Source organism: Oratosquilla oratoria, chromosome 13 (assembly GCF_046742065.1).
Source record: "Oratosquilla oratoria isolate Oo_2021 chromosome 13, ASM4674206v1, whole genome shotgun sequence".
In the NCBI taxonomy this organism is placed as follows: Eukaryota; Metazoa; Arthropoda; class Malacostraca; order Stomatopoda; family Squillidae; genus Oratosquilla; species Oratosquilla oratoria.
Window position 1 is genome coordinate 12,604,470 of NC_134789.1, and position 15,000 is coordinate 12,619,469.

General features: G+C 37.5%; 1 protein-coding gene across 1 annotated transcript in view; it reads left to right on the forward strand.

Moving 5' to 3' along the window:
• The window catches only part of LOC143032116 (uncharacterized), a 602,542-nt gene that overhangs the window by 21,324 nt on the left and 566,218 nt on the right, over positions 1 to 15,000 (forward strand). The window contains exon 2 of the mRNA XM_076196569.1: positions 13,316 to 13,900. The gene's annotated coding sequence lies outside the window, so the exon portion shown is untranslated. The remainder of the gene's footprint in view (positions 1 to 13,315; positions 13,901 to 15,000) is intronic.

The following is a 15,000-nucleotide window of genomic DNA, read 5'->3' on the forward strand; positions in this document are numbered from 1 at the left end:
CACCATCTGTGCATAGTCACGTCCTCTTCAGCTGCAAGACCAGCTGCAAGGAATTGACCTCTAATCGCCTAAGCCTCGGGCTCCTGTTCCCATCTGAATAAAAACGTCGGGAGTTAGACAGAATGAAATATGTAAAGTGCGTTGTAGTGTAAGTGGGTTTCGAACCTGTGACGTTTGTCAATAGACGCCATTAATTCGGTAATGTTGGATACTAGCGATTTATGTATTTATTCATTTATTTTGATTTTACCTATTCATTTATTTGTTTATTTCTACGAAGAAATATGGGAGTTTCTTTAGTTTAGTGGTTCTTCGATTTTTTTTTCTTCAGTGGTTGTAGTGCTTTTTGAGATCTCAAAAAAATTGAATTGTAAAATAGTATTACGAAAAAGGGACTTAGACCAGTGAAATAAATCTAGTTGACAAAACAGATTAATTCAGTTACTGAAGCCAAGTAATACATGTAAAAAAAGGAAAGACTATTTTGCTCAAAGCAGTGTTTTTATTAATCGACCAAGACGCCATTTGTGCTTGACTTTGTTCCTCAAAATGAATAAAATCGTCTGACGGCAGCCATAACAGCATCCGAAGTGAAGGGGTGTCTTATACAGCTGTGCAAACGCTATGACGTCACTTTTGGAAACATAATGGCGTCATATCCGCCATACGAACCACGTGATCAGCTCATATGGTATCTTCGTAAAAATTTTAAACGTGTTTAGAGTCGACATGAAGTCACGTGGGCCCTAGGTAGGCGACATGACGTCACTCATGAGCAGAGCTTACAAACCTTCACATTGGGATGATTCTCGTCAATGTTGTGAATTTGAATATCTAGAAGACTTTGTTTACACCATTCTAGACTTCCCTAAGAAAACTTAAATAATTTATCCAACATTTGTATGGGTTTAACTTCTCTTAGTTCATCATTCAGCTTCTCAACATATGACGCAAAGGTAGTATAACATTTGGAGAAGCAAAACAAAATATTGTGACTAAAGTCGTTTCTACTCAAACGAACACATAACGGTTGACGAGAATCATCGTCTTCTTTCAAAGATGGTTTGATTCACTTAATTTTTATGTTTTGTCAAATCTTAGGATTATTATTCACGGAATTTAAGTTTTTAGTTTTTATTTGATCGTTATATTTCCAAAAAATCTTTTAAGTTAACTGAAAGAATGTTAGATAATCTTGGGGTACAGTTTTCATATATTCTTCACCAATTTAGTACTGAATTAATCCCTACAGTTAGGGTGAGCACTATTGCACACTTTCCATTGATCGATGTATTCAATAATTCAGAAATGAATATAGAATCTTTCTGTTGAGCAATTTTCTTTGAATATTGATTATTCCCCCTGGTACAATTTAATTTTCTTTCGAGTTTTTTCATAATGGGTTATTTATTGCCGTCTATTTGACTTTTGGTTGCAAAGACGATAAGTTTCGTGTTGGTCTTCATAAGCTCTGGTCCTATTGGTCTCTTTTTCCTACATATGTGGGCTTGATACATATCATCTCTCCAAAGCAAAATTGCTCACAAGACCAGAAGTCCTCGAAAGCTACAGGCGATGGTATTTCTCTCCGTTTATGAAAAATTCGGATATATTATGCTCATATAAAGACAACAGGGCAGGACTCGCAGTAATGGATTTAACTTGGAAAATTTTAGATTTAAGAAGGAAATATGTAAGAACTGGTTTACAAGTGGAATGGTCAACGAATGGAATAGACTTAGTAATTATGTAGTAGGCGCTGAAACTATCAAATGTTTTTAGAGAAGGTTAGATAACCTTATGGATGGGGATGACAGGTGGTAATAGACATGGAACTGCCTAGTACAGGCCTTATGGTCTCTTGTGGTCTACTCCATTCTTATGTTTTCAAAAGTGTCTGGTGTTTGACTCGACATAAGTGGATCAATATGACATAGGATTTTTTCTTTGTTGTCATATTTAGGATCAACAACGTCTGCGAGCGGGTATTCCCCTCAGCTGAATAAAATTAACTAGAGACAATAGGTATGAAGACAGAAGACGAATTTACTCGAAAAGTGGATGTAGGGACATTGCAATGACGAATAAAAACGAGTAGTACGGTTGGACAGAAATAGATAAATAAGTAAATTAAAGAAGAGAGAACACAGCTGGATAATGATCAGAAGTTAAAAAATAGAAAAAGAAAAGAAAACTAAATGGAAAGCATTAAGAAGTTACAAAAAGGGGAAACAATTAAAACTGAAGGCAATTGAAGAATGTAATGTCCACCAAGTGTTTCATCCAAGAAGTCGTGACACTAACAACGACACAACCCAATCGTAAGGCACTCTCCACACGTATCGACTTTTCGCCGTGCGCCTTCCACGACACGACGTCGTACTCCCAAATAATGGTGGATGTCTATGGACGCTTTCAAGCACCACGAACACGACCATGTTTGAAAGGGTCCATAGACAGCCATGTTTATTTGAAAGCACGACGTCGTATCGTGGACGGCGCACGGCGAAAAGTCGATACGTGTGAAACGAGTCTATGGTCCCGAGTCTGTCCCTTCAACAACGTTATTTGTAGTAAATAATAACGTTGGCATTAATAACGTTGGAACTCACAAATACACCAAGAGACGTTTGGCTGCGGCCGAAGCCGTCGCCTCAGCCTCGTGTGCTCGTGAAGCTAGGGCGAGTGACAATCACCTAGAGTTGTTGGGGATCGAACTTGAGCCTTTGTATTTTCGAGAACTCATGGGCAGATGGTCGTGAGTTCGAGTCCCGGGACCCACTTTAGGCTTCCTGCGTTGGTTCCCGATAGCCTGGCCAGGCGGGGAGGCGACCCATTGTCGGAAAACAAACAAACAAATAGCAGCTTGCCGCAACTGATGGAGTTTTGCCCTACCAGGGGTTTCTCACTTTCCACTGCGTGGGAGGGGGTCGGTGTTTTTATTATTATTACTATTATTATTATTATTATTATTATTATTATTATTATTATTATTATTATTATTATTATTATTATTATTATTATTATTATTATTATTATTATTATTATTATTATTATCATCATCATCATTATTATTATTATTATTATTATTATTATTATTATTATTATCATTATTATTATTATACCATTATTAATTATCATTAATCATTATTATAAAAATTATCATAGTTATTATCATTATTATTATTACATTACTATAATCCTTATTATTATAATTATAAGTATATTATTATTATTATTATTATTATTATTATTATTATTATTATTATTATTATTATTATTATTATTATTATCATTATTATTATTATCATCGTTACTGTTACCATTATCATCATCATTATCATCATTATTATCATTATCATTATCATCATTATTATCATTATATATATATATATATATATATATGTATATATATATCACAAATATACATATACATATATACGCATATACACACATTTGTGAATACATTTATTGAGAACAAAACCACACCTTCGCGTCGAAATGTTTTTTTTAACATATAATTGAAATGTGTGACTACCATTATTTCAATTATACAAAATTGTACTAATTAGCACGTACGCATTCACATAACCACGTATTCGAAAAGATATTGGCAAACTATCAAAATGGCCTGAAATAATATTTCATCTTTGGGGTCACACAGAACTGAATAAAATTCCCTGGAGGCAGCCAGAAGGAGAGGGCGAAGGCAGAGGAATACATAGAATACATAGGAATACAGTGGAATACATAGAGCAGTCGTAAGTTGCTTGAAACAACTTAGGATAGAAAGGAGAACCGAAAAAGTTCTCGGTGTAATTAGGCATGATAAGCGTGCTTGCATAAATTCAATATTGCATTTTACCCTCGGAGAAAGCAAATGAGATTTCAGGACTAATTGTGCGGTCTTTTTGAGTTCAAGACTCAAACAGGTTACTGGCAAACTATACACATAATTAATTTGTCCTCATTGGAAATATGCTTCTTTCCTAAAAGTCGCCGATCTCGTTTGAGACTAAGTTGGATGAGAAACAAAAGATCTGGCGACAAATAATAAAATCGACGCGAATGCATGTACGCACGCACACACACACACAGACACACAGACACACAGACACACACACACACACACACACACACACACACACACACACACACACACACACACACACACACACACACACACACACACACATGCACACACACACACGCACGCGCGCACACACGCACACACTCGATGGCGCAGTGAGAGATTTCCCAGCTGCCATTACGGTGGTCCGGGTTCGAATTCCGCCCAGGGCTGAAATAATTTCAGTATCGCTGCGCTGCGAGTCGTTACTCCAACTCTAGTGGGCGGGGAACTGGAGGTGTGTGTGCGTGTAAAGTCAGAGCATTACCCACAGATCGGTCATGTATGGGCTCTGAGATCTCTTCCGGGAAGGAAATAGCTTCCGATCACGAGTCCAATACGTGATCTAAGACCATGGTGAATCTCTCTCTCTCTCTCTCTCTCTCTCTCTCTCTCACACACACACACACACACACACACACACACACACACACACACACACACACACACACACACACACACACACACACACACACACACACACACACACACACACACACACACACACACACATACACACGCAGACACCTATACACGCACATACACACACGCACACACACATCTACACACGCACACACATACACAAGTGAGCGCTGAGCTCTCATCCGGGAGGGCAATAACTGTCGATCACGAGCCCAACACGTGATCCACCACCGTGGTGAAAAAAATAAAGACGAGGGCGATTGTAAACTGTTACAGGATGACCTTGATAAAGTTTATGAATTGAGCCGGGAAATGGGAGATAAAACTTAATGAAAAAAGGGCCAAACTTTGGAAATGGTCTAAAGTGAGAAGAGTTACGTAATGGGAAATGAAACGATCAACGAAGCAAACGAAGATAACGATCTAAGAATTTTGATTATGAACGAATCGTCGCCTGAAAACACATTAACAAAACAACGGAAATGACATATTGTATAAGCTATTGTTGAACACATGAACTGCGTTTCACTATATTGATAAGGATATGATGAAAAACTCATTAAAGATCTTATACGTCCCAGACTGGGATACGCAGTAGTGGTAAAAGCTAAAATGATCACCAATAAATTACTTATTGGGAAATGGTTCATCTAAAAGAACAAAAGGCCTAGGGTAGGCCTTCTGGTCTCTTGCAGTCTCCTTCATTCTTAATAATGGTAATAATAATAATAATAATAATAATAATAATAATAATAATAATAATAATAATAATAATAATAATAATAATAATAATAATAATAATAATAATGATAATAATGATAATAATAATAATGATAATAATAATGATAATAATAATAATAATAATAATAAATAATAATGATAATAATAATAGTAATAATAATAGTAATAATAATAATGATAATAATTAATGATTATAATAATAATAATGATAGTAATAATAATAATAATAATAATGGTAATAATAGTAATGATAATAATAATGATAATGATGGTGATGATTATGATCATGGTAATAATAATGATGATAATAACCATAACAATAATGATAATATCAATAATAATATAAATAATAATAATAATAATAATAATGATATTAATAGTAATAATAGTAATTAATAATTAATAACAATAATGATAATAATAATAGTATTTAATGATTAATAGTAATAATGATAATAATTAATAATAATAATAATAATACAAATAAAAATAATAATAATAATAATAGTAATAATAATAATAATTAATAATAGTAATAATAATAATAGTAATAATAATAATAATAATAATGATAACAATAATAATAATGATAACAATAATAATAATAATAATAATAATAATAATAATAATAATAATAATAATAATAATAATAATAATAATGATAATAATAATAAATTATAATAATAATAATAATAATTTTATTAGTCATTGAATCAATATACATGAAGTGCAGATAATTATGAAAAGAATACATAGTTCGAAATAACAATTACAAATGCCAAGGATAATGCAAAAAAGCATGTAGGCTTATTTCCATTGTGGTCCTCATTAGACTGATTTTCTACACTAAGTTACACAGACAACGTACGTAAGGGGAAAGAGGCGTCGTTACTTGTGCGAAGGTCGAGGGGATGGCGGTTCGAATCCTGCTACCGGCGAAGTTGAACCAAGGGCATGGTTCATTAAATTTGTGACGTTAAACCATATCATATATATATATATATATATATATATATATATATATATATATATATATATATTATATATATATATATATATACATACATTTTTATCAACCACAATGCACTTTAAAATATAAGCCATCAACATCGGAAGAACCTTGGAGGCACATGCAGAATTTGAAACGTGGTACGCCCGAGGACTCGCACCAACGGCGGTAAGCACGTGACCAGTGCTGTGGTGACTTAGACCAATAGATCATCAAGAGAGATGGTCTATTGGTCTAAGTCACAACAGCACTGGTCACGTGCTTACCGCCGTTGGTTCGAGTCCTCGGGCGTACCACGTTTCAATTTCTGCATGTGCCTCCACGGTTCTTCCGATGTTGATGGCTTAGAATTAAAATGCATTGCGTGGTTGATAAAAATGTATCTCTAGTCGCTGGGACCCATTTAGTGTTGTACATATATATATATATATATATATATATATATATATATATATATATATATATATATATATATATATATATATACATATATATATATATATTTATATATATATATATATATATATATATATAAATAGACAAGAGAAAAAGAAAAGAAGGAACTAGGGCTGTTGTTCATTGATGCCTTGTCACCTGACAAAGATATCAGCAAAGTCGTTGGTGAAACATACAGACTACTAACGATCATAACAGTGGCTCCTCACTACATGAAATTAATCTATCTTAAGAAAATTAGTTCAATAAGAGGGTTTGATAATTTTTATATTCTAGTTCATTTGTAACCCATGTTGCTCTTTAGATATTTTGTTTTTATTATTATGTTAGACGATATAATTTATACAAAGGCAAAAATGCTGCTATAGATTGTTTCATTTAACTAGAATAAAATAATAAAATGTCTAAACTTGTCCTTTTTCTTTACAAAGACCTAATGTAAGGATTTATTTATTACTTTCTAATTCTTGACCTGAAATGAAAATGATTTAAAATTAGCTAGAAAAAAATAATTAAGTATCCAATTTTATCCCTTTCCCTTCATAAAGTCTCAACAGAAAATGGCGACATAAAAGTTGAAGTTATTTTTCATGGTTATAAATAAGACGAGGAGCCGCGTGGTCAGACTGTGAGGTCGCTCATCAGGTGTAACAAAAGAATAAGTTGAAACATCAGTTAACGGAAGAAATTTCTTGTGAATGTGTTTGCAAGGATTAAATAAAAGATAAGATAGAATGGAATACATTAAAATAAAAACAAACAAATTGATAAATAAATTAATATGATTAAGAAATGAAATGAGAAGCGAATAAAGAATAAGACAAATATATTGACACGTGAATAAGGAACAAGATAAAGTATAATCAAATAAAGAATAAAAATAATAAATAGATGCATTGACAAAATGAATAAGAAGCGAAATAAAACATAAATACTAAAAAAATAAAACAAAATAAGATAAAAACCACCTGACGGCATTGTTATGAAAACAAAGGCTCCCAAAGACCGTTGGCTTTTCCACAGAAACCCTTTGTGACACAAACGACACGGCGACACGACACTCGGCGCCCGTGTCGGCGACATGACATCAGAGATCATCGGTGACGTCACTGGATGGGACTCGCCGACAACACAGCACCTTTGAGCCAGAGGAGCTTTGTCCCACAAATGTCATAACAGTACTACAAAAGCTACAACAATGCGAGGAAATTGCACGACGAAAATACAACCATAAAAGACCCTTATCAATACACAAATACATACATACATATGTGCATACATGCATACGTGCATATATACATACATGCATAAATACATACATACATACATACGTACATACATACATACGTGCGTGCATGCATACATACATACGTACATACATACATATATGCGTACATGCATACGTACATATGTACATACATACATAAATACATACATACGTACATACATACATACGTGCGTGCATACATATATACACACATACATACATACATACATACATACATACATACGTGCATACATACATACGTGCATACAAAGACACATACGCACACACACACATCGCTTCCCATCCAAGTAGCAACCATCGGGATGGGTTCATTAGATTAACAAGAATGGTGGGCAGCTTGGTACTTCGAGAAGGTGAACGGAGGGGTGGGAGGAGTGAGGTCGACTGCGGAAGAACGAGGTAATCTTTGGACGAGGTATATAAGGCTTTGATATCCGAAATTGTATGTACTCTGAAGAAGTCCTGGTGAGGATGAAACGTCAGTAATAAGTCTCCATCAGTCCACAGTGTTTACTTCACTATCTTACACTCATACGTCTTAAATAAAAATATATATATATATATATATATATATATATATATATATGTATATATATATGTATATATATAGGTATATATATATATGTATATATATATGTATATATATGTATATGTATATATATATAGGTATATAAATGCATACACACAAACACACACACACACGTTATATATATATATATATATATATATATATGTATATATATATATATATATATATATATATAATATATATATATATATATATATATATATAATGAAGGATTAAAAGTGTCATGAGAAACAGACATTTGGGAATGTATGGAAAGAGGAGATTTTATAAAGGAATGATTGTGCCGACGGCTTTGTATGGGACAGAGACATTGAATTTAAGAAAGGCAGAGAGGAAATGTTTGAATGTGTTTGAGATGAAATGTCTGAGAAATATGGTAGGGGTTACTAGGTTGGATAGAGTGAGAAACGAGGAGGTGAGGAGGAGAGCGGGAGTGGAAAAAGAGATGACAGATAGGGCTGATGAAAGAGGGCTGAGAAAGAGGGAAATATCTGTTGAGCAAGGAGGTAAGAAAGCAGGAGATAGGGATGAGTGGAGAGTTCCTGTGTACAGATGATACTATTATGCAAGGAAGGGAGGCGCTTATAAGGGTGCTTATGTGTGAATGATATTTTGACGCAACCCGAAGGAAATTCTCCCCGTCTTCTTGTTTTTTTTCTGCATTTTTTTTCTGCATGAGGGGACGGAGAGGTGGGGGGCATCACCGATTAAGTGGAGCGGCCTTGCTATGGATGTACTGTGTCTTGATACATTGCCTATGACCCAGGGCAGTGGGCGGGATACAGGGATGACCCGTTATCCACGAGGAGCTAAGATGAGAAGGGGGAAGGGTGATGGGAGAGAGTGGAATGGAGGGTAGTACATAAGTGTCTTTGACTTGGCTACCTCTCCTGTAAGAGAAAAAACTATTGGCATATATATACATATATATATACATATATATATATATATATATATATATATATATATATATATATATATATTGACTATATTATGACAAATAAGACTGAAGGTGAAAGAAGTAGACGAGGAGTAATGGGAGAATTTCACGCTTTAACGTTTCGACCCGCAGGGTCTTGATCACAAAGCTAACAACTCAAACGTAACAGGATATTTTATACACGGACGGGTCATCTCATGGGACGCTTCGGAGAGCTTGTTATCTTATTTGCGTATTCTTTTATTATTAATAAGCTTGTGGCTTTTGCTAAATACATAAAGCCTTCTCTATGGTTAATGTTGTTATTAGTGTTGATATATGCTGCCTCAATTGTCTTCCTTATTTTCTTGGATTATCCAAGAAAATAAGGAAAACAATTGAATAAAAATAAAAATAGATAAATCAATTAATAGAAATAAACAAATAAATAAATAAATAAAAATAAAAGAGATTTATAAAATAAGTGAATAAACAAATAAATCAGTAGAAACAAAAATAAATAAAGATGAACAAACAAGTCCGAAAGTTCTCCGAAAAAGAAGCGATTACGTGTTGACAATGAACAAGACTCAATACACGCACACACACACGCACACACACACACACACACACACACACACACACACACACACACACACACACACACACACACACACACACACACACACACATATAAATATATATATATATATAATATAATCAGCCTCAACCTACAACCTCAAGTTATCACAAACGACCGGACATCAATCCTCAAAACCGATTCACTGAAACCTCAAACCTCATTACCGATGCAGTCTTGAGCCTCTTTTGATGAAGAAAAATATATAAGAAATTGAGGACAACAGAGCCAAGTGCTCTATCCGAGATGCACACAGCCTCAATCTTTAACACCACTTAGGCCTCACAAACCTCAAAAGAACTTAAAAACCTCAACTAGGCATACAACCCCAAACCTAAATTTCGGCACAGGACCTCAAAGGTGAGGTCTCAAATTTTGAGGTCGATTCATACAAGGGTCTCAACAACCAGTGAGAGCCTCAAACCTCACCAGACTTTCAGACTCACAATACTGAAAACATCTCAAAAAGCACACTTGTGTAGCCACATAGGTTATAAAGAGGCTCAGAAGTCTGGTACACAGCCTCAATCTGCAACTCCCATTCTGCCTGAAAGTTCTAAAATTATATATAAAAAAAAAGTCGATTGTGTGTAGCCTCAAATATTTTGAGAGTAATACAATGAAAGTCCTCACATATCACGCAGATATCCTGAAGCCTCAACATACTCTGACTCTCACAGAGCTCAAAAATTCTTAAAAAAAAAAAAAAAAAAAAACGATGCGCCGCCTGAGCGACGAGAGGAATTCGGGTGAAAATCGTGGTTTAAAATGGTTCAAACGGTTCAAAACCACCACCGAGACCTCAGTTTTCAAATCACAACAGCGGTGGAGGGAATGTTTACAGTGGGTAGAATAAATAGTCAAAATGACTATTCCTTTATGTTCTAGCCGAACTTCCCACTTGGGAATATTCCCGGTAGGGAGGTGGGGCGGTGGGGGAGGGGGCAGGGGGAGGGTGATGAACACCATCACCAACACCACCACCACTATCACCACCACCAGCACCATTATCACAATCTTTATCACCCTCTTCCCCCATCAACAATACAAACACAAACACCACCACTATCACCACCACCAACACTATCACCACCACCACTATCACCACCACCATTATAAGCACCTTTATCACCCTCTTCCCTCATCAACAATGCCAACACCAACACCAACACCACTATCACCACCACTGTCACCACCACCATTATCACCCTCTTCCCCCATCAACAATACAAACACAAACACCACCACTATCACCACCACCAACACTATCACCACCACCACTATCACCACCACCATATAAGCACCTTTATCACCCTCTTCCCTCATCAACAATGCCAACACCAACACCAACACCACTATCACCACCACCACTATCACCACCACTGTCACCACCACCATTATCACCACCTTTATCACCATCTTCCCCCATCAACAGTACCAACATCAACACCATCACCACCACCACCACTATCACCACCACCATTATCACCACCTTTATCACCCTCTTCCTCCATCAACAGTACCAACAACAACACCACCACCACTATCATAACCACCACCACTATCACCACAAAACTACAACGATAAAGAACACTATTACCACCAAAAATAACAACGAAATTACTGTTGACACCACTGCTAACACCGACATTATTATCACCAATACTTTCACCACCAAAACTATCACAACCACCACTACCATCTCCACCACCACCACCACCACCACCACCACCACCACCACCACCACCACCACCACCACCACCACCACCACCACCACCACCACCACCACCACCACCACCACCACCTCTACCACCACCGCCATCATTGTTATCATCATCATCATCATGACTGCCACTCTTCTACAAAACAAAACGAAAACAAAAGGAAACATAAATATAAAAGAAAGGCTTCAAAGCAACAAAATCAACACATCAACAATGCACAACAAGAATGACAGCACCAGTACCAGTAAAAGTACCAGTACCACCACTGCCACCACTACCACCACCACCACCACGACTAACACCACCATTACCACCACTGCCACCACAACCACCATAACTACCATACCACTGTCATTGCAACCACCACCGCCACCATCATCAACAACAATGACAATAACAACAACAACAACAGTGAAGACAACAATAACAACAGTGACAACAACAACAACAACAACAACAACAGTGACGACGACAACAACAACAACAACAACAACAATAACAAATCTCGGAGCAGAACAACGCTGGGAAGGAACAATAGTGGCAGAGCGAGCGTCCACAGCGCAGACGGACAAAACGCGAAGTGGTGGGCTGTGGAGTGGATGCGGCAGCGCTGTGGGTGTCGGCAAAACAAAGATGCCGAGAGGTGCGCATCTAGTGATGACGTCATTTCGTCTGGGCGCCACATTTTTCCGTCCTTAACATCTTCAGCCATGTTATTGACACTGAAAGTGCCGCTCTCTTTGTTGCTCTTGTTGTTGTTGTTGTTGTTTATGGCGATTTTGTTGTTTTTATTTGTTGCACGGTATTCGATCATTAGCCACGTTTTAGCATAACTATCTAGTGTTAGTGTTATTACTCTTGTTATAGCTGAGTATAGTCCTTGATGTTTATGTTCTTCTCATTGTTACAATACTCCGTTATTGATCACGTCCTGTTATAGCTTCTGATGCTATTTTTATTATTTTTACAATTCTCAGTTAGCAGCAAGGCTTTAGACCAAAACATTAGTAATCATTATTACAACAATGACAACTGTTGTTGTTATTGTTGTAATAATGATAAGCAATGTTTTAATATGGTCACTGATATCAGTGTTATTATTGTAATTTGTTACTTGGGTACTCTCAACCTCCAGCCCCCACTTCGATTCTCAGGCTGGCCTAAAAAGGTTCTTCCTACTCAGAGGCAACAAAGGCATATACAATTGGGAAAGGTCTGGTCCTCAGAGGGGCTTGTTATTGGTTAAGTTAAACCCTTTGTAAACCGACACGTGGAGGTTCGTTACTGTACCCGCCCAGTGCCATTTGGAATCCAGAGAAAATTATCTTTACAGAAAGAGTCCCAATGTACTACCTTTCCAGCTTAGTAATATTCCCCTCTGCATTGTCTCGTTCCAGTGATGCGCTTCCAGAGAAGGACCTGGATCCTCCTGACACGACGAAGATCGTAAACTAGGCCCTCCTGCACAGCAACTCTTTAGTGTGTGTGTGTATATGTGTGTATATGAACGCGTGTGTGTGTATCGTTTCTTGACAGTGTTTATAAAAAAGGGTCTATAAGACGAGGACCCCGTCACTACAAAGACGACCTCCGTTTACGGACGAGTGCCAATCAGCATAAAGTGCCACTGGAGGGGCACTCGGTGAGCCAATAAAACATATATATACGAACGAGAATATCCACTTCCTGAAGGCAGAATTCGCGTTGTGCCACGCGAGTTGTGTTTGCTTCCTCCCGTGACAGTCTTTCGGAGTTGGCGCTGAGTGCCGCACTGAGTCCAGGCCGCCCCCCCGCCCTTTTTTTTTTCCCCGACCGCCAGACATCGGGTTCCTATACTCCGCCTTCGAGCGGCGGCATCAAAGGCAGCGCCGGCCTCATAAACAAAAGACGACGTTCTTCCTCCCTCCATGGATCTGGCTTTGAGTCGTGGATGAAAAACTTTTGGCCAAGGAGGAGCACAACAACGCAAACTCGCCGCGCCGGTAAGTACGAAATGTTTATTGCTCTGTTTCCCAGGCCTGAGTGCCTGCTGACTGTGTGTGTGTGTGTGTGTGTGTGTGTGTGTGTGTGTGTGTGTGTGTGTGTGTGTGTGTGTGTGTGTGTGTGTGTGTGTGTGTGTGTGTGTGTACGTGTGTATGTACGTATGTGTGTGTGTACACGTGTGCGTGTACGTATGTGCGTGTATGTGTGTGTGAGTGTGTGTATGTGTACGTGTGTGTACATCCGTGTGTACGTGTGTGTGTATGTGTACGGGTGTATGTACGTATGTATGTGTGTATACGTGTGTGCGTGTGCATGTGTGTAGGTGTATGTGTCATGTTTGCGTGTATGTGTGGGTGTGTATGTGTGGTTGTGTGTGTGTGCTTATGTATGTATGTGTGTATCTTAATTGTATTTACTTAATTGTAACATACAGGAAAAGAACAACGCTTTTCATGTCCAATTACTATACCTAGCTTCATATTCAGAACCGTATGTGTGTGTAAGTGTGCCTACATGCACATGCGTACATAAGGATTCTAATATTGTATCTTTCAGGGAGAGAGATCTTAAGAGCATGATGGACATTTCCTTTTGTAAAAAAAAAAAAAAAAAAAAAAAAAAAATCCATCATACATGTTAAAAAAATCCTGCTTAATTCTTCCTATATTAAAAGTGTATATGACTAATATCAACTCATTATGGTTAATCCCCAAATTCTCTCGTGCAATCGACTGGACTCTCCATTGCGAGCCGAGCCACCAGAAAGAGCCCTGCAGTATTTGCAAAGACGGACTAACCTCTGCCTCACCTCTGTGGTGATTTGGAAGCGAACTGAGGACTGGAACAACACGTTAACGCTCTGCTTTTCTCTCACCGAAGTGCCTGTGGGAGTTGAGAGGGGGGCAGAGGGGGAGAGGGGGGAGTGGGACGTGAAGGTGGAGGAGGAGAAAGGGAGAGCAAGGCTTGAGTGGGCTGGGGGAGAGGGCGAGGAGCTGTTGGCCGGGTCGGTGGTCCTGAATTCTGATTGTCTCCCCCGACCAAGCCCCCCCCTCTCCCTCCCCCTCCTCCCTTCCCCCCAAAACCCTCAACTCGACATGGC